The sequence below is a fragment of the Schistocerca americana genome, chromosome 5 (assembly GCF_021461395.2).
Source record: "Schistocerca americana isolate TAMUIC-IGC-003095 chromosome 5, iqSchAmer2.1, whole genome shotgun sequence".
NCBI classification, from domain to species: Eukaryota; Metazoa; Arthropoda; class Insecta; order Orthoptera; family Acrididae; genus Schistocerca; species Schistocerca americana.
The window spans coordinates 622,432,626-622,452,771 of NC_060123.1; positions in this window are offsets into that span (position 1 = coordinate 622,432,626).

The window sequence follows — 20,146 nt, forward strand, 5'->3', positions numbered from 1 at the left end:
TCCCGTTCCTTCCAGGGTCTGTAACTACTTGCAGTGCGCGGGATATGCTTAACTATGATTGGTTGTTCAAAATGACCAGCCAATCAAAACTATCCTTCGAGTTCTTTCCCGCGCTATAACTGTCTTACTCTAATCAACACTCGCAGATGCATTTACATCACTTCATCATGCAAATATTAATAAAATGTTTAACAAAACCAAACGAAAAGAAAACTAATCTTGAAATAACTTTAGAAAACTGTTATTATTTTGGCTGCCTTATTACAAAAGCAAGTACCCTTGGACATACGTCATCAGCACGGTGGGCAAATTACATTTTTCATTGCAACTTGCTTGCTTAACACTTTCCCATTACATAGTTACGTAATGTTTAACATGACATAATATGGAATTTTTTCGTATGACCCACGTACACACTCTCATTCATTCTCATTTACTCACACTACAACACATTAAATAAATACTGATCTTTTCTGAATTTTATATTACCAAAATGAAAAATAGTTGACGTTTTTAATTATGAAAAATTAAACTAATTGACTTAACATTTTGTGAACTTCAGTAATTATTCCAAATGATATTAAAAGACAAACTGTTATGACTCCTAACTGACTTTAATCTTACAAGTGTCCGTTTGGAGTTGTTTTAGGTAATTTTCTCTAACTCAGAAAGTATGCCAGCTAGAAAGCTAAGATTTTTACACAATCTTCTTTTTAATAACAAAGGGCAGTATGTTGACTTTTAACTAAATTGAATAATATTTAATATAGTTTATTTAGATTCATAGGGCCCTGAATATTCTGTCGGTCGAATTGATACAGGTACCGCTTCCCACGGCTAGGCTAGCGACAGGTGGGAGTGAGTCACACTAAGATAGAAGCGGCTGTTTCTATGACCGCCAACGGCTCCAAAGCTACGAGCCGTACTGCAAAGTAGTGCAGCAAATGCTATTGCGTATTGACTCGTGATGTTACACAGCCGCTCGCATCTCGTGGTCGTGCGATAGCGTTCTCACTTCCCACACCCGGGCTCCCGGGTTCGATTCCCGGCGGGGTCAGGGATTTTCTCTGCCTCGTGATGGCTGGGTGTTGTGTGATGTCCTTAGGTTAGTTAGGTTTAAGTAGTTCTAAGCTCTAGGGGACTGATGACCATAGATGTTAAGTCCCATAGTGCTCAGAGCCATTTGAACCATTTTTCTTGTTACACAGCCGATAATTTTGCTAGGGCGAACGCCAGTAAATGTTTGCTCCACTTACTTACTTGTGCTACGGCGTCATGTGCGCGCAATGCTACCAGACAGCTTTCAAAATCGCCGAGGGCAGAGGTCATAATGTATAGGCTGATCAGTGTAAGTTACTTATTGTGTAACCGAAATCATTTAACTACCCGCGGATTTTGGGCTTAGTGCCTGATTTCGAGGCAGAGTCTCGTTGTGGAAACTGTCAAATGTGCGTCACATCGGCGTTAAGTTCTGAGCATCAGAAAACCGTCCCCTTAATTCGACTCTTTCTTAATACTTCCTAGATCATCCACCCTTCCGTTAAATCTGACTTTGAATTATTACAACTTTTGCTGAAGTACTTTGTGTTTTTAATTATTTACGGTCGAATCTGCTTCACTGGAAGTTCTGTCGCTTGCCAAAGAGTTGTCGGTGATAGTTTCTCTCACATTAAAGTTGCCGTCCGGCGCCGAATGAGCTTCCAGTGGGGACTGATGTATAGCTGGTTGGTGCATCGCTCTGCAGGTGTTTCTCCGCAGTTGGAGCCATCTAGGCGGCAAACTCGCGGCGGGAGTGTTGCGAAGCTAGCGCGGTGGAGCGGACGAGGAACACGGAAATTAGTTCCGGCATCTGCTGTGTCGGCGTTTTATATCCCCGCCCTCCTGCGCTGCCGGCGCTGCCTTTGTTGTCGCGGTACCGGCCACCGTGCCCAGCTCGCAGAAGTGGCGGCCGCCGCGCTCGTAAAAACGTGCGAGCGCCGCCGCAAGCACCCATTGTCTCGAGCCGGACGGACTCTGCGCGCGCCGCTTAATTGCCCCAGGCGAGACTTAACTGTTCAACTGAGGCAGCGGAGGCTGGCGCTCCACACTGGTACACAGCGAAATCTTCAGCTGTTTAACGCCTGATCTCTGTCGCTCGCTTTCAGAAGCAGAACTGATTTTTGGTTTGAATTTGATGTACAAGGTGAGGCAAATACAAGTGGCCCGGGAACAGAGTTCCAGGGTACAAAGAACCACAGCAAATGACAGGAAATGCACTACTAACTGGAATGTAGCAGATGTGAAAACGACCACCATTCATCTCTTGGCACTCTTGGGCCCTGGTCAGCAATTCGCTGAAGGCGGATCGCAGCTGGTGTCCTGGAATTGCTGCAGTCTCATCCAAATTGTTCTGCTTCATTTCTTGGAAACTTCTTAGGTTGTTTCGATACACCGCAGATTTGAGGACTCCCCACGCAAAGTAATCGCACGCTGACAGATCAGGTGACCTGGGTGGCCAGCTAGGGCCGCAATCAGACTGACCTCTGCTAACAGTTCTGTCAGGCGTCAATATTGCGTAAATGCGATCCAAGATTCGGCTAGCTGTATAGGCAGATGTTCCATCCTGATGGAAGTAACTGTAGGTATTTGCCTCCTCCGTTAATGCTGCCACAAATGGTTTCAAAATGTACGCCATGTAACGCACCAAGTCAGCGTCTGCCGAAAGAAGATGGAACCAATAATGCGGCACCAAACCCCAACGTTCTGATGAAGCAATAGTATTTCGCGGAGGCTATACGAATGCCGTGCTGTTCAAAACCCACGATTCTGTGAGTTTACATTACCATTCAGATGAAACCAGGCTTCGTCAGACAAGAAAATGAAATGTCGTGTGGCGAGGGCCTCCGGGAAGGGAGACCCGATCACCTGGTGCAAGTCTTTTGAGGTGACGCCACTTCGGCGACATGCGCGTCGATGAGGATGATGAAGACGACACAAACACCAAGTCCCAGACCATAGAAAAATCCCCACTCCAGACTGAAATCGAACCCGGACCCGAAAGCATGACAACCAGGCGCGCTGTCCACTCAGCTACGGTGGCGAAGTTCGTCAAACATAAAGAACAGATCCATATCAAAGCCTCATCGTTATCGCAGTGAACAGCCATGCACAAAACTGGAGACGATGAGGAGCATATACTGCTTTTAATCGCATGAATGACGGACACTCGGTAGGGATGCATGTGCTAGTCCAGGTGGAGTATTCGCCCACATAGTCGACGTGATATGCTGGTCTCATGCGAGAGGTGCCGAGTTGATTTGGTAGGACTCTGAAGCATTTTGTGGCGAACTGCAGCCACATTTCCTGGTCTGCAGGCAAGTTTCGGAATGTTTTCTGACTTCGTCGAAAAACATCCTGTGTAACGCATTTTCGGGCTGAGCTGTTGCGTGGCACTCTTTGCTGACACTTTGACACAATTTCTCAGCAACAACTGACCACACTGTTTCCATGACTTTGTTGTCACGTAACATTCCACAACAAACACTCGCTGCTCCTCTGTGAGTACCATCGCCTTTTTTTTCGCTGCTCCACTCACACTGACATAGCCCGCACTACGCTCTGAACCGGTGTGAATCAGGTGGCTGACGTACACGTGGTGTGCGAGTCACGGGGTGTGGTTATATGAGGCATACACTCATGTCCAATCGTATCCACTCGACGTGGTCACTTTCATCTGTCCCTGTATTACCGAGACAGACTTGGTGAAGCTCATTAAAACTAAACTCCGCCCGAACAGGCCATGAAGGCCCAACGGTACCGACCGGCCGCCGTGTCATCATCAGACAACGGTCGCCACTGGATGCGGATATGGAGGGGCACGTGGTCAGCATACCACTCTCTCGGAGCCGCTACTTCTTGATCAAGTAGCTCCTCAGTTTGCCTCATAAGGACTGAGTGCACACCGCTTGCCAACAGCGCTCGGCAGAATGGTCACCCATCCAAGTGTTATCCCAGCACGACAGCGCTTGATCTGACGGGAACTGGCAGTTGGTGAAGCTCACTGGAGTCAATAAATTACTTTTATTTCAGTACAAACTCGAAGTGTGGTGTTTTTAGAATGAGATTTTCACTGTGCAGCGGAGTGTGGTCTAATATGAAACTTCCTGGCAGATTAAAACTGTGTGCAGGACCGAGACTCGAACTCGTGACCTTTGCCTTTCGCGCGCAAGTGCTCTACCAACTGAGATACCCAAGCACGACTCAAGCCTCGTCCTCACAGCTTTACTTCTGCCAGTACCTCGTCTCCTACCTTCCAAACTTCACAGAAGCTCTCCTGGGTGGCGTGAGTCGTGCTTCGGTAGCTCAGTTGGCAGAGCACTTGCCCGCGAAAGGCAGAGGTCCCGAGTTCGAATCTCGGTCCGGCACACAGTTTTAATCTGTGATGTTTTTGTTTGACCTTTTTTCTATCTAAATATGAACTGTCTTCCTGTTTTGCTTTTCTTGGAGTGTGGCGAAAACAGAATGCATAGGGCACCAGTTCACACAAACGACTAATTCTCAACTTCTTTCAAGGAAAATTTTCTAAAATTTAATTACTTATTGCTGTACTTTTTTCGCCTGCAGCATGCAAGGTAAGCTGTTAAACAGTGCCATATGCCGAATACTTCAAAATATAATTAAATATTTTCTATTCTTTCTGCTCTGTGTCTACCGATGCAAACTCAAATAATTTCTCAAGTATTGAATTAAAAAATTCCATTATTATACTAATAAAATCAGTTTGTGTTTCGGGAAAATGTAGGAACATGTGGGGCAATAATGTCTCTACAACTTATCTTAGAAGAGAAGCTAAGAAAAGGCAAATCTACGTTTATGGCATTTGTAGACTCAGAGAAAGTTTTCGAAATTAGTGACTAGAATACTCCCGTTGAAATTCTGAAGATAGCAAGGGTAAAATACAGAGAGCGAAAGGCTATTTACAACTTCTGGAGAAACAAACACGGCAGTTGTAATAGCCGAGGGGTATAAAAGGGAAGCAGTGGTTGAGAAGGGTGTGAGACAGGTTGTAGCCTATCCCCGATATTGATCAATCTGTACATTAAGCAAACAGAATAGGAAACAAAAGAAAAATTGGAGTAGGAATTTAAGTCCAGGGAGAAGAGATAAAAATTTTGAGATAATCATCTTGATGTTGAAGTTCTTTTGTCTGTTTGCTTTAACAACAACATATGTTTTTGAGTGATGTCCGCTTTTAGCAAAATACAGTTTTGTTTTTTGTCCCAGACAAGTTTCACTGTAGTTGCAGCATCATCAGTCGTTTCTTTATTGTTATGGCTGTTAAACGTAAGGAAAGTTCTTTACTGTTTAAATATATACAATTATTAGTTTCTAATTCATCAAAAATCTGTAATTACGATTAAGAAAATAATATTTGTATGTATTTAAACAGTAAAGAACATTCCTTATGTTTAACAGCCATATCAATAAAAAAACACTGATTATGCTACAACTGCAGTGAAACATGTCTGGGACAAAAAACAAAATTGTGTTTTGCTAAGGGCGGACCCCACTCAAAATCATATTTTATAAAAACTTCGAGGTATGCCGATGACACTACAATTCTGTAAGAGGCTGCAAAGAACTTGGAAGAGCAGCTGTAAGGAATGAGCAGTGTGTTGAAAACAGATTATAAGAGAACATCAACAAAAGCAAAACAAAGGGAATGGAATGTAGTCGAATTAAATCAGGTGACGCTCGGCGAATTACATTAGAAAACAAGTTGCTTAAGATGATAGATGAACTTTTCTATTTGGGTGACAACATAACTGATGATAGCCGAAGTAGAGAGGAAATAAAATGTAAACTTGCAATGGCCAGAAAAGCGTTTCTCAAGAAAATAAGTTTGTTTACGTCGAATATGGATTTAAGTGTCATTAAGTCTTTTCTGAAGTGTAGCCATGTATGGAAATGAAACATGGACGATAAACAGTTTAGGCAAGAAGAGAATAGAAGCTTGAAATGTGGTGCCACAGAAAAATGCTGAAGTTTAGATGGGTAGATCACGTAACCGATGACAATGCACTGAATAGAACTGTGGTGAAAATAAATTTGTGTCATAATATGACTAGAAGAAGGGATCGGTTGATAGAACTCATTCTGAAAAATCAAGCGTTCACAAATTTAGTACTGGAGGGAACCGTTGGTGTGAAAACTGTAGTGAAAGACCAAGAGATGAATACCCTAAGCAGATTCAGAAGGATGTAGGTTGCAGCAGTTATTCCGAGATGTAGCCCGCACACGTTATAGTAGCATGGAGAGCTGTATCAACTCAGTCTTCGGACTGAATATCACGATAACAACAATTAAGGAAGTAACTGAAATGTTATACATATTACGTTTCTTTTCACATTAATTCTAGAAAAATACAGTATGTCCAGTTCTTTTTGCTTCTACGAAAAGTTTTAAATATCCCAGGAATTACTGTAAATGAAAAGATATTTCTTATTATCTTGATATTTATCACCGTTAAAAGATTCAAAATCTATTTCTGTTACAGAAGACTATCTATGTAATACATATTTTAAAAGAAAAAAGAAATATTTCCACAATCATTTCATCTATGAGTACTTTTGAAGATCTTACGAAGAGCCCAAGAGAACGCCGCTAACATCTGAGGAAGAGGACTGGGTGCCAAATGATTCGATGCTTTAGTGGAAAAATTTCCTCCAACGGTTTCTGTGAAATCCCAGTCTGGCCACCCACAGACTTCATTTCAAGCTTTCCTTGAAGGAACCTTATACGCCGTTTAAGGTGGATTCTCAGTGTTTAGAATACGCCCAGCCTAAGTAAACAAATGCGCTATTGTGTACTGTGTTTCTTCTGACATATCAGTCTTCTGTGAGCGGTATATACAATGGTGTCTGATTCATCACATAATCATACAAAACACTCCCGTCAACAGACGTCAGGGCACCTGTCAAACGGCATAGTGTTTGCAGAGTAGATCCGTATTCACAATAGCTGTGTACGTAGCCGCAGTCGGTCCAGTATTGCACAGAGAAGACGCCTACAGACTCTGCTGTGGAGGGCCATAGGAAGAATGGAATCAAGAGGGGCGCAAACAGATGCGGCTCGACGGCTTATTGTGAATCATTCTGTTGTTTCTCGGATGAGGTGACAGTTTATAGACACCGCAACTGTATCCCGGAGTCCAGAGCAGGGCCCACCACGTGTGGCGTAAGAAAGAATGGACCATTATTTGACTGTAAGGGCACGACGGTACCACCTTAGTACTGTACTGCAGCTAGCATCTGACCTCGCAGCATCCCCTAGACGTGTTCTATCGAGGCAGACTGTGTACAGAAGGCTTCAGCAGTGTAGTCTTCATTGTTGAACACCTGCTGTCTGTTTACTTCTGGCGTGTCTTCACAGAAGGGAACGTCTAGATTGGAGCCGCCAACATGGCACCTGCACTGTCGAACGTTGGGCCAACGTTCTTTCATAGATGCTGTGCGTCCGGACTTCGTATTGATGGACGATAATGCTCGAGCTCATAGAGCACAGGTCGTTGACGTTTTCTTGGAAAAGGAAGATATTGCACGCATGGCGTGGAATGCTCGGTCTCCCGATTTGAGTCCAATAGAGCATGTCTGCGATGCACTAGGGAGACGGCTTGCATCACCTCAGCATCCAGGACTTGCGAGCGGCGCTGCAGGAAGAATGAAGGTTGTTGCCTCAACTTGAGATCGATGATATTTTTCATAGCATGTCCCATCGTTGTTAGGCCTGTATTGCTGCCAGAGGTGGTCACACCCCATACTGAGAACACTAATCGGTTGTTAGAATGTGTATGCAAATCCGTCCAGTTGAAAAAAACGAAGAACATTTTTGCCCAACGATATGCATCTTGCAGCTGATTACGTTCTGTATTCTTAACATTATTCCTACTTTACTATCACCTGTTTATACTGTTTATTAGCAAAATAAACGTAACCTTGCAAAACTACAGTTTCTTGCTTTAATTTTGGACACCATTGTATATGGACATGGCCATTTGTAAAAGGTACTATATATTTTTAAATATTTTAGTTACAACAGACCTTTAATAATGGGATATTTTTTTATCTCCATGACAACTTGACGTGAGGCCCATCTTAAAATGAACACGTTTCATGACTTAAAGGCTTTTTAATAACTTAAGATGAGAGCAAAGTCAGTCAAAATCAATTGTTGTAAAAATGAAGACATATTTACGCGGTCTTGGTTTTGGAAACTTTTTACGCAGTAAAACTGTTCTCCCCTTCTGTCTTCTGAGACTGAGAAAAATCAGTCAAATGTCTGTAAACGTAGCAATAGAAATATTTCTTTCGAATGAGCAAAACAAACATCACCTCATCTCTTTACTGAGTCAAAGGCATCACGGTGAACATTCCAGTGCTATGCAGGTCACTAAAGATGGAGATACTTTCATTCTACCTAGTGCTGTGGATGTTTCTCAGGGTACAGACTGTGTGGCTATCGTTCGGGATGACATAGATATTTCAGTTATTTCGACTGCACTAGCTCTAAATTTAGCAAAAAAAATTATTTTCTTCTGAAATGAAGCAAACGTGAACAAAAATTACGTATTCCCAAACTTGTAAAGACGATATACAGGGTGCACCAGAACTCCAACGACAAACTCTCAGAGGCTGTGCAGGGATACCTCATGAGTAATTTGCTATGACACACCGACAGTACTGTTCAGAACTTCTAGCACCTTCATCAGGGCAGAGTATACCGGGACGCACCACCGACAGCCTTACACGCTTAAGAATTCCAGAAATTTGGTGTACTAATTCCGCTGTAGCGATAAACCTAGCAACCATGTCCGTGTGAGTATGGACCGGAGTCTCCAATAGTGTGCGTTTCACACGCTCCCAAAAGAAGAAGTCCATTGTTGTCACTTCTGGCGACCAAGCTCGCCATGCAACAGAACCATCAAGACCAATCCATCGTCATACCAACTGTACTTGAATTTAGTTCCTTAGATCGAGTGCAACGTCAGTCGGCGCTAGCTAATACTGAAATCACATAAGCTGACGAACGCTCAGCGCCACAGCTTCTAAGATTTATGACGCAACATGTTGAAAGACTGTTTTGTACAAGACAACGTTGATTGTATCTCGAATAAGGTAATGTCCGATCATAACATCGTTGTTAATGCCTTGAACATGCCTTCTATTGGCTACAAGTTCACGTTTATACGCAATATGAAAATCGGAAAACTATGTTTTTCTGTACATTGGTTTAGCAACGAACTTGCAACTGCCACTTGAAATGGGAAGTCTTCAGTCTGCAATTACTGAACCTACTGTGAATGGTACGGGAAAGTTGTTGTTCAAGTAAGACTCTCAAAACCGTTTATTGGTTTCTGTTCAGAGCTCGGGCTTTGCGGCGACAACTAGCGGAAGACATGACTCTGATCGCGTGTAACACGTTCTCTTCCACATTGGATGCTCTGGCGTAGCTCACAGAGCCAGCATCTTCCATTATGTCACTGAAGAATCCAATTTGTCGTAGGCGCCTATTTACAGACGCAAAAGTACTGTGGCGTGGCGGCTGTCGGTGGGGGAACAGCTGAGCATAGCCTCGTGTCAGCTCTCTCTGCTGCTTCATTCAATCAACCCAGTCTAGACGGATATCGGCCAATTCTTCGTTAGTAAACATAAGCTTAGCATGCTGCTGTGTATCACTTTTAACCACACCCAACACCATCCAAAAGCAGAATCATAGACACCACCGAGCACTACTGAATGCAGACTTGAGGACAACGAGTTAACTAAGGCATTAGTGCTGTCAACAGCAGGTACCGAGAGGGAATGGAAACAAAACTCACAGCTCCTAGCGTCGACATTTAGATTGTAACATAGATACAGCGCTACTTGGGTCAAGAAATCAAACGAAATGAACAGCTCTGCAATGATCCGTAGCTCCCTTACATTGTCTGATTCACGCTATATTTTCCCTGTATGCGTTTTTGGAAAAATGAAAACTGAAATTAACCAAGGTGTTACAGATAAACAAGATCTTACAGGTACCAATTCAGGTACTCAGTGAACCCGGCCCTACTGCTTATGGGGCTGATGACTTCCTGAGGACGTGTTTGCAAGTGCAGTCTTGGTAAAACACTCAATTGAAGGCACTGCGAAGGAACTGCAAACTGTAAAGGAGCAGCACTCTCTGTCTCACTTTGTGTACAAACTGTACAAGGCGGGCAACCCACGTCCACATAAATGGATTTCGATCGTTCCCCTGTGCTCGGGCTACACCGTTTATAAATTCCCAGGAGACACGAAAGTCATCACTATTATACAAGAAACCCGTTGAAAACCTGGATGAGACGTTTGCTCATCAGTCCCAATCCTACAACCTGCCGAATAACACAGTAAAACTCTACGAAACACACATTTCTGTCACAAAATATAACGGCAACCCAGTGGAAATAAAACGTCAAGCAGATAAAGACAGTCAAATCCCTCGTCGACCAGCACGTTCGCGCCACCTCTTGGCAAACTCTCACTGAAGACGTAAACGCAAAAGAATGAACGTCAGGAAACCCGTCCGCTCCAGCCTTCAGTATAGGTCCGCGCTAACTACTATAAACAACTTTAATACATTTTTGGGCCAGTTCTGGAATAAAACACAACATTCTGGTACACCTAAAACATAAGTAGAATCCCTCCACATGAAAAACTTACGTTTCGCATCCAGACTACACACAGGGACGCCTAGCGAGTCTGTCCCGTCTCTTACTGAACGCTTGGCAGAAATAGCAACGTATTACGCTTTCGTCTGCCAAGAAAATAACAGAAACAAAGCATTTGCTCAGAATGAAAACATTGCAACATTTGAATCTGAGAGATATACGTATGTACAGTTACTCACGCATAGAGATAATCTAAGCAATACTAAGTCTGGATCCAGACAAATGTGATAACTTTAAAGAATGTTTTAAGCTGAATATCAGGGCAAAATAATATCTAACACCCACAACAAGAAATCTTAAAGGACATATGATTAACACAAACGTAGCACAAAACAAGAAAACAACAGTGCTTCAACTTTATAACAACCTAACTAGATACTGAATCCTCATAGATTTCTTTCCCTTTCACCCACCTCCTTCCTACGTCCTCACCCCATATCTCACCCTCTCTCTCTCTCTCTCTCTGTCTCTCTCTCTCTAGCAAACTCCCACTCTCTCCCATTCTTGTCAGTCAGGTATTTTTCTGTTCGATAGCCAAACAACTATTTTCGTCTTATTTTTGTTATGCTGCGTGATACAGGAGTCCTTAATAATCAGCATTAAGTATCAACCAGCCGTAATTACGATTTATATTGTTCTTTGGTGGCAGGCAGGTGATTTCGTTATAAGGTCATAGTTACTGACAGTTAAGCTCCCGCACTACGGAAGCAAAAAGACGGAACTCGTGACTGAAATTTTTTGTTACACCGCACTGACACCAAACACAGCATACACAATGGTTGAGGATGTCGCTACGTTGGAGCGCTGACCTAATCAATCGTGACAACACCTGGTAATGCCCACTTAATGAAACAGTCAAGATAAGATATAATCAATTATTTAAATATCATGACTGCTTGCGGCCTTTATGCTGGCCATCTTCATATCTATGGCACTGCAAAGATGTAAAATAATCTCAAAATAGGGAAATCAGAAAATAACAAAGAATGTAAAACTGAAGAATTACCAATAGATAAAATTTGAAAGCAAAACTGCAGTTGCAAATGATTGTGATGCGAGAATTATTGATGATCTTTTCCATAAAATACGAGCTAAGAACCCTCATTTATCCTCAAAATATTTATTCTCTAAAACAATTCACACGAGGTCAGTATCTAGCAGAATTAATAGACTATTTAGAAGCACTGATAAATCCATTGATTTTTCAACTACAAATATCCTTTGCAGAAAACTGAAGCTACAGTTGCGAATGCTAGCAAACTGCACCCTGGCTCAGTAATTTATAAACTGACTTGTAATGACTGAGGGAACGTGTATATTGGACAGACAGGGCGCAGCCTTTTAACACGTTTCAAAAAGCACGTTTCAGGCGTTTTACGAAACAGAGCAGTTTTTGGCCAGGACCTCATAAACAATAACCACTCAGAACTTGATATTACTCACGGTGTTAACATCGCTCCAGAGGAGTTGTTGTTGAACACTTTGTAAAAGCTGGAATTATATGTTTACTATAAAAATAACCTTCAGCCCTTCTAAATGAATAGTTTTCTATGAAAAAAATATTTTTCTCAGGTCTTATTTAGTACAAAGTATACCTGATTTTTCCTTTCACCCTCTTGCTACACCACTTTTTACTGTATTATGTTTTATCAGTTTCTACATTTTTTCATGACGACTATGTAGGGATAGCGAATTCGCAGGTCACTAATTTTAATTCTGTCGTTAGTGTCAGGCAAAGGTTTTATTTCATGTAGAGTTTAATTTTTACTTTTCAGTAGTGATACGGAGCTAGATTTTTACCAACCTCAACTATTGCAGCTTCCGATTCTCATTTACCCTTATGAAAACTTCTGTTGTTAATATTTTTTCTGGTTTTAAGTAGTCTACATATTTCATACCTACTGTTACCGTCCTTTAATTACCCTTGTCAGATTATATAAGAATATCAACTAATGATCTAAAGGAAAACTTTAATAACAGAACCTCGTTCTTCAGTTAGCCACATTTTATCAGTGGTTCTTTTGATGTTTATGCATTACACTTTTAGGCACTGATTTTACTACTATTTATTTTGGCACTGTTATATCATTACTGTACTAATCGGCCTTCTGACTTTGTCGACGTGTTGATGCTCGCGATAGCATGTTACCACGCAAGCGCCTGTACAGCCTTCAGTACCTTACTGCTTTATCTTTGCTGGCACATATCGACAACCAGCAGCCATCGTCATAACAACGGGGCCTTCTGGTACACATTTGACCACTGGCAGCCGTTCTATCGCCGACATTTCCGTGGGAACAACGTCCCTGAAGATAACAGCCAGAACCATCAGGTGGCAGTTGACTACCATAAATCCTAATACATTGGCTTTTGTGTTTAAGCTCTTCCTTAGCTTACGTCATTTGAAAGGCTAATACTCATATAACGTTGTATAAATACTTTCATCTTGTCAGACTACACCGGACTTGCGGATTGTTTTGGAAGGTGACAGGCGACTCTCACCAGGACTCTTTATCAGGTTTTAGATGATATGGGTGGAGTTAAAACTGCGAACTATCGCAAATTATCACTTAATGAAACACTAAGGATCGCAAATAATAATTTATTTAAAAACGATGACCAGTTTCGGCCTTTCTGCTGGCCAATCTCCAGATCTACAGCACTGTGAACATATAAAATAGTGCCAAAATAGTCACGTCAGAAAAAAATAGAGTGCAAAAACAGTTGACCTATCAAAAGTTGAAATAACGTAGCATTTACCCATATGATCCAAGCGGGTGGTGCACAGAACAGTTGCATGATGCCAAGGTCGTTTGCAGCTGTTGATTAATAATATGCAATTGGTTAAATACAGTGGAAAAAGCGCGCTCATGCTGCAAGAAGTCAGCCTCACCCAATGGACAATGACTTACACGAAAATACGTCCAAAAGAATAGACACAATACAAAGGGAGACATTGAGAGAGGACGAGTCACATTTTCACTATTTTTCATATTCAATGGAACAATTTAATGTTCGTTATTCACCAAAGACACCGTGTTTGTGTGACAACAGGAAATTATAGATTATCAGCATGAGCGGGCACTGATGGAAGTGTCTTCATTGTTAATGTATTCGAGGTCACTATACTGGCTTTCCTTCGAATTGTGTTTCTCTGGAGTTGAGAATAAGCAGGCAGTCTGGTTATTTAATAGATAATCTTGTAGTGGACGTTTGGGGCTTGAAAGCCACGTGCAGCTAATACGAAGAGGAACATCTCAAAACACTTACAGGGGACAGAATACTCGGCCCAGGAATTTCTCCCACAGTGTGAACACAATGTGTACAGTAGACAAGGTGAAAAAAGGCCTACCTTTTGTTGGGGTTCACTTACCACAGCAAGGGTTCGGTGTGTGAGCGAAATCTAGGCTACCCGGCCAACGCGTTATGACAGCGCCATAACCGCCCTTGGTGAACAGGGTCGGTGGCTATAAAAATTCTCGATTTTCCATGTTTACCGTGGACTGGATGCTATTGAAGGAGCCATCAGGTGGTGTCGTCCCTCGGCCTGCAAATTTTTTCGATAAGCCTGAAGCCTTCAAAACAATTTTAGAAGGAACGTAATATTTGTGGTGGCTCTTAATGATCTATGTTGAGACAGAAAAGTACTTCTCTTGGCTTAGATCGTCTAGGAAATTTAGGAACATATGTAGTGCATCGTATCTGGACTGCCAGAGTGGAGAATGTTACTGAGTTTTAGAGCACCGACCTGTACCTATTTTTCTAGTTTTTTCCACATAGAAATAATGTTTGAACACTATGCACACTATAAAATTTGTGTCTTGAACGATTTATTTTAATGCTGCAGTGTCATTAGTTTAGTGAGAAGTCAATTTAACATTAACGTAGTGAGTCAACAGTAAGACACTGATGAAGCCACTTCTACATGAATAGACTGGTGTGCAGAACTTACGAACGAAAGTAACTTCCGCATTACGTGTCACTGCTAAATAACATTCCATGATGGAACTTGGACCATGCACAGGAAGAACTGCTACAGTGTGGTGTAGAAGGCAACTGCAAGAAATACGCAGTGAGGCGAACAGAAGTGACAATTTGCCGGCCGCTGTGGCCGAGTCCTTCTAGGCACTTCAGTCCGGAACCGTGTTGCTACTGCGGTCGCAGGTTCGAATCCTGCCTCGGGAATGGATGTGTGTGATGTCCTTACGTAAGTTTGAGTAGTTCTAAGTCTAGGGGACTGATGACCTCAGATGATAAGTCACATAGTGCTTAGAGCCATTTGAGCCATCTGAAGTGACAGTTTAATTCAAATGGTATAATGTCAGTGAAGTCACCACGATTTGTGACGGTCCGCTGGACATCACAAAGTAAGTGATATTGTTCTTAATAGGGAATGTGATCACCACGGGCAGCAGTTAATGCCCTGAAATGTTCTCATATGCTAGTCACAAGGTTGGTAGAAACATCTTTTGGTAGGGCGCCCCATTTCTCCAACAGTGCGGTCGGTAACTGCTGGGCGGTCGTTGGTTGGTGTGGATATGCTCCAGTAAGTTTCCCCTATAAATTATACACGTTCCCAATGCGATTTAAGTCTGGATAACGCGCAAACCATTCCATTCGCCAAGTATCCTCTCTTTGCAGGAGTTCTTCCACCTGCGCCGTTCGCTGCGGTCGCACATTGTCGTCTATAAAAATGACGTGAGGGCCGAATGCACCCCTGAAGAGAAGCACACGGAGAAGGAGTACAGTATCACAACAAATTTGTCTGGTGAGTGTACCGTATTCAATTGGACGTCAGTAAAAGCGTTTTAACTAACCCACACCATGGACCACAAAAGCGATCGTGTTCAATAATTTTAATGAGTACATAACGTGTTCTCCACTCTCGTAATGTGAACATACTTCCAGTTTTACTACTTCGACTGAATCCCATTCGAGAAGAGCACGCGACCCCGCCCTGTTGGTCCAGCCCATATGGACCTGACCAATTGCCATCAGTTCACCGATGCGCAATTGTCAATGGAGAACAACTTACTAGTCGTGGGGCCTTGGGACTCTGTTAAATGAGTTTGTAGTTACAACCGCTTTTCGACGTGAGTCCCTTCTTGCCTGTTCCGCAATGTAGGGTCATCTGCTTGTGCAGTTCTCTGTAGTTCGGACGGCTCCTGACGCGCGTGAAACAATGCCGTTATCAATACCAAACTCCTGGGCCATAGTTGTCACACTTCTACTTTCCTCCAGATTCCGCTACGGTAGTTCTTCCCCGTATGAACTCGTCTGCTTGCTATGTTGTACTGAACAACAGACGCAACAGTGCACCGTAACAGATCGCTGATCGACACACAGTCTTATGGCTGCCTCGTGTGCGGGGTCAGCCCTGTTTGGCGCTACGTCCAGGTTCCTGTGCACGCGCGGAGACCTCTGGTAACACGCTTCCGCATTTTCATTCATTTTCGCCGATCTTCTGATATGTTTTGATACTTTAGTCACGCTTCAGTTTTTCAGAACAGTGTATTTCATGTACGTTCGTGAAATGTTGTACAGTTACTATCAAACACATAAAAAAGAGGCAAATGCCTATAATAGTTCACGTTATACCATTATATAATGGTAAGCCAGAGATTTAGGAACCAGGTTTTAAATTGTAAGACATTTCCAGGGGCAGATGTAGACTCTGACTACAGTCTATTGGTTATGAACTGTAGATTAAAACTGAAGAAACTGCAAAAAGGTGTGAATTTAAGGAGATGGGACCTGGATAAACTGACTAAACCAGAGGTTGTACAGAGTTTCAGGGAGAGCATAAGGGAACAATTGACAGGAATGGGGCAAAGACATACAGTAGAAGAAGAATGGGTAGCTCTGAGGGCTAAAGTAGTGAAGGCAGCAGAGGATCAAGTAGGTAAAAAGACGAGGGCTAGTAGAAATCCTTGGGTAACAGAAGAAATATTGAATTTAATTGATGAAAGGAGACAATATAAAAATGCAGTAAATGAAGCTGGCAAAAAGGAATACAAACGTCTCAAAAATGAGATCGACAGGAAGCGCAAAATGGCTAAGCAGTGATGGCTAGAGGACATATGTAAGGATGTAGAGGAATATCTCACTAGGGGTAAAATAGATACTGCCTACAGGAAAATTAAACTGATCTTTGGAGAAAAGAGAATCACTTGTATGAATATTTACAACAGCGATGTGCTTGAGGACAATATTATGGAAATGGAAGAGGATGTAGATGAAGCTGAAATGGGAGATATGATACTGCGTGAAGAGTTTGACGGAGCACTGAAAGACCTGAGTCGAAACAAGGCCCCGGGAGTAGACAACATTCCATTGGAACTACTGACGGCCTTGGGAGAGCCAGTATTGACAAAACACTACAATCTGGTGAGCAAGATGTATGAGACAGGCAAAATACCCTCAGACTTCAAGAAGAATATAATAATTCCAATCCCAAAGAAAGCAGGTTTTGACAGATGTGAAAATTACCGATCTATCAGTTTAATAAGACACAGCTGCAAAATACTAACACAAATTCTTTACAGACGAATGGAAAAACTGGTAGAAGCCGCCCTCGGGGAAGATCAGTTTGGATTCAGTAGAAATACTGGAACACGTGATGCAATACTGACATTACGACTTATCTTAGAAGAAAGGTTAAGGAAAGGCAAACCTACGTTTCTAGCATTTGTAGACTTAGCTTTTGACAATGTTGACTGGAATACTCTCTTTCAAATTCTGATGGTGGCAGGGGTAAAATACAGGGAGCGAAAGGCTATTTACAATTTGTACAAAAACCAGATGGCAGTTATAAGAGTCGAGGGTCATGAAAGGGAAGCAGTGGTTGGGAAGAAAGTGAGACAGGGTTGTAGCCTCTCCCCGACGTTATTCAATCTGTATAATGAGCAAGCAGTAAAGGAAACAAAAGAAAAATTCGGAATAGGAATCAAAATCCATGGAGAAGAAATTAAAACTCTGAGGTTCGCCAATGACATTGTAATTCTGTCAGAGACAGCAAAGGACTTGGAAGAGCAGTTGAATGGAATGGACAGTGTCTTGAAAGGAGGATATAAGATGAACATCGACAAAATAAAAGCTAGGATAATGGAATGTAGTCGAATTAAGTGGGGTGATGCTGAGGGAATTAGATTAGGAAATGAGACACTTAAAGTAGTAAAGAAGTTTTACTATTTGTGGAGCAAAATAACTGACGATGGTAGAAGTAGAGAAGATATAAAATGCAGACTGGCAATGGCAAGGAAAGCGTTTCTGAAGAAGCGAAATTTGTTAACATCGAGTATAGATTTAAGTGTCAGGAAGTCGTTTCTGAAAGTATTTGTATGGAGTGTACCCATGTATGGAAGTGAAACATGGACGATAAATAGTTTGGACAAGAAGAGAATAGAAGCTTTCGAAATGTGGTGCTACAGAAGAATGCTGAAGATTAGATGGGTAGATCACATAAGGTATTGAACAGAATTGGGGAGAAGAGGAGTTTGTGCACAACTTGACAAGAAGAAGGGACCGGTTGGTAGGATAAGTTCTGAGGCATCAAGGGATCACAAATTTAGCACTGGAGGGGAGCGTGGAGGGTAAAAATCGTAGAGGAAGACCAAGAGATGAATGCACTAAGCAGATTCAGAAGGATGTAGGTTGCAGTAAGTACTGGGAGATGAAGCTTGCAAAGGATAGGGTAGCATGGAGAGCTGCATCAAACCAGTTTCAGGACTGAAGACCACAACAACAACAACAGTTCACGTCCTTACGTAAAGGTTAAGCAAAGAGCGTTATATTGAAGCTGCGATGATGCTGATAACGTGAGCAGTATGTTACGCTCACTCCAGAGATACAGCAGTTGGACAAACCTATAGAAACACCACAAGAAGTGCAGGCTTGAATGCAAATACGTTGCAACCAAGCCTATGGGTTGTGCAGTCGTATTTCACCACGAAAGGTACCTCTGCAGTGTCCTCTATCATTTACAAGAGCCGGCCGCTGTGGCCTACCGGTTCTAGGCGCTTCAGTCCGAACCTGCGTGATTGCTACGGTCGCAGGTTCGAATCCTACCTCGGGCATGGATGTGTGTGATGTCCTTAGGTTAGTTAGGTTTAAGTAATTCTAGATTCTAGGGGACTGATGACCTCAAATGCTAAGTGCCATAGTGCTTAGAGCTATTTGAACCATTTTGAATTTACAAGTGTCAGTCAGTCAAAACAGCGTTCTGCGTAGTTGTGAGTGCTCTACAACTGATCTAAGTAAATTGGAACGTGCGAAAACTGTTAATACTCATCACCATGGCGCTGAAGTATCTAAGGGAACCAACGCGTTTGGTGTTCAAACAGGTCAACAGGTACAGTATCGAATATTTACACCGTATGCAGGGAAAGCGCAAATAAAGTCATCTACTACGTCACAATGCGGACGAAAGTGTGCTGAGACATCGTGACAGGCGGTCATCGAAGAGGTTTGTGACGAAAACTAAGAGGATGACAGATGCGAAACTCACTGACGAACTGAATGTCGCAATCGCCAACGCTGTCAACACCGAAACAACACGATGGAGCTTCCATAAGCAGTTGCCGAAGCCAAAAAAACTGGACTGTAGTGCAATGGAAACAATTCATTTAATCGAATGACTCTTGCTCAACACTGTTTCCATCTTCCGGTTAAGTTTAAGTCCCAACAGTGGCATATGAAGAGCATTCGGTGATGCCTTGACAACCATATCGTGATATTACATTAACACCCCCCCCCCCCCAGTTACTTTGCCACGTCGTACTACTGTGAGGATAATGATGTAAGTATGCTGTTTAGGTTTTTATGTTGGTAACGTCACCTAGCGCTCTGTATGAAAATCACTGGTTGTGCTGTGTGCAGACTGTGGCTGGTTGGCATTGTTGGAATATTCGCCATTGTAGCGTTGCGCAGTTGGAGGTGAGCCGCCTGCAGTGGTGGATGTGGGGAGAGAGAGGGCGGAGTTTTGAGAGCGGATGATCTGGATGTGTGTCCATCAGAAAGAGTAAATTTGTAAGACTGGATGTCATGAACTGATGTACATTATATACATATTGATTTTTGAACACTATTAAGGTAAATACATTGTTTGTTCTCTATCAAAATCTTTCATTTGCTAAGTATGCCTATCAGTAGTTAGTGCCTTCAGTAGCTAGAATCTTTTATTTAGCTGGCAGTATTGGCGCTCGCTGTATTGCAGTAGTTCGAGTAACGAAGATTTTTGTGAGGTAAGTGATTCATGAAAGGTATACGTTACTGTTAGTCAGGGCCATTCTTTTGTAGGATTATTGAAAGTCAGATTGCGTCGCGCTAAAAATATTGTGTGTCAGTTCAGTGAATGTCTGAGTACGTTCAGTTTTGCTCAGCTGTTTCAAAATCAAATAACGTAAGAGGATTATCAGCACA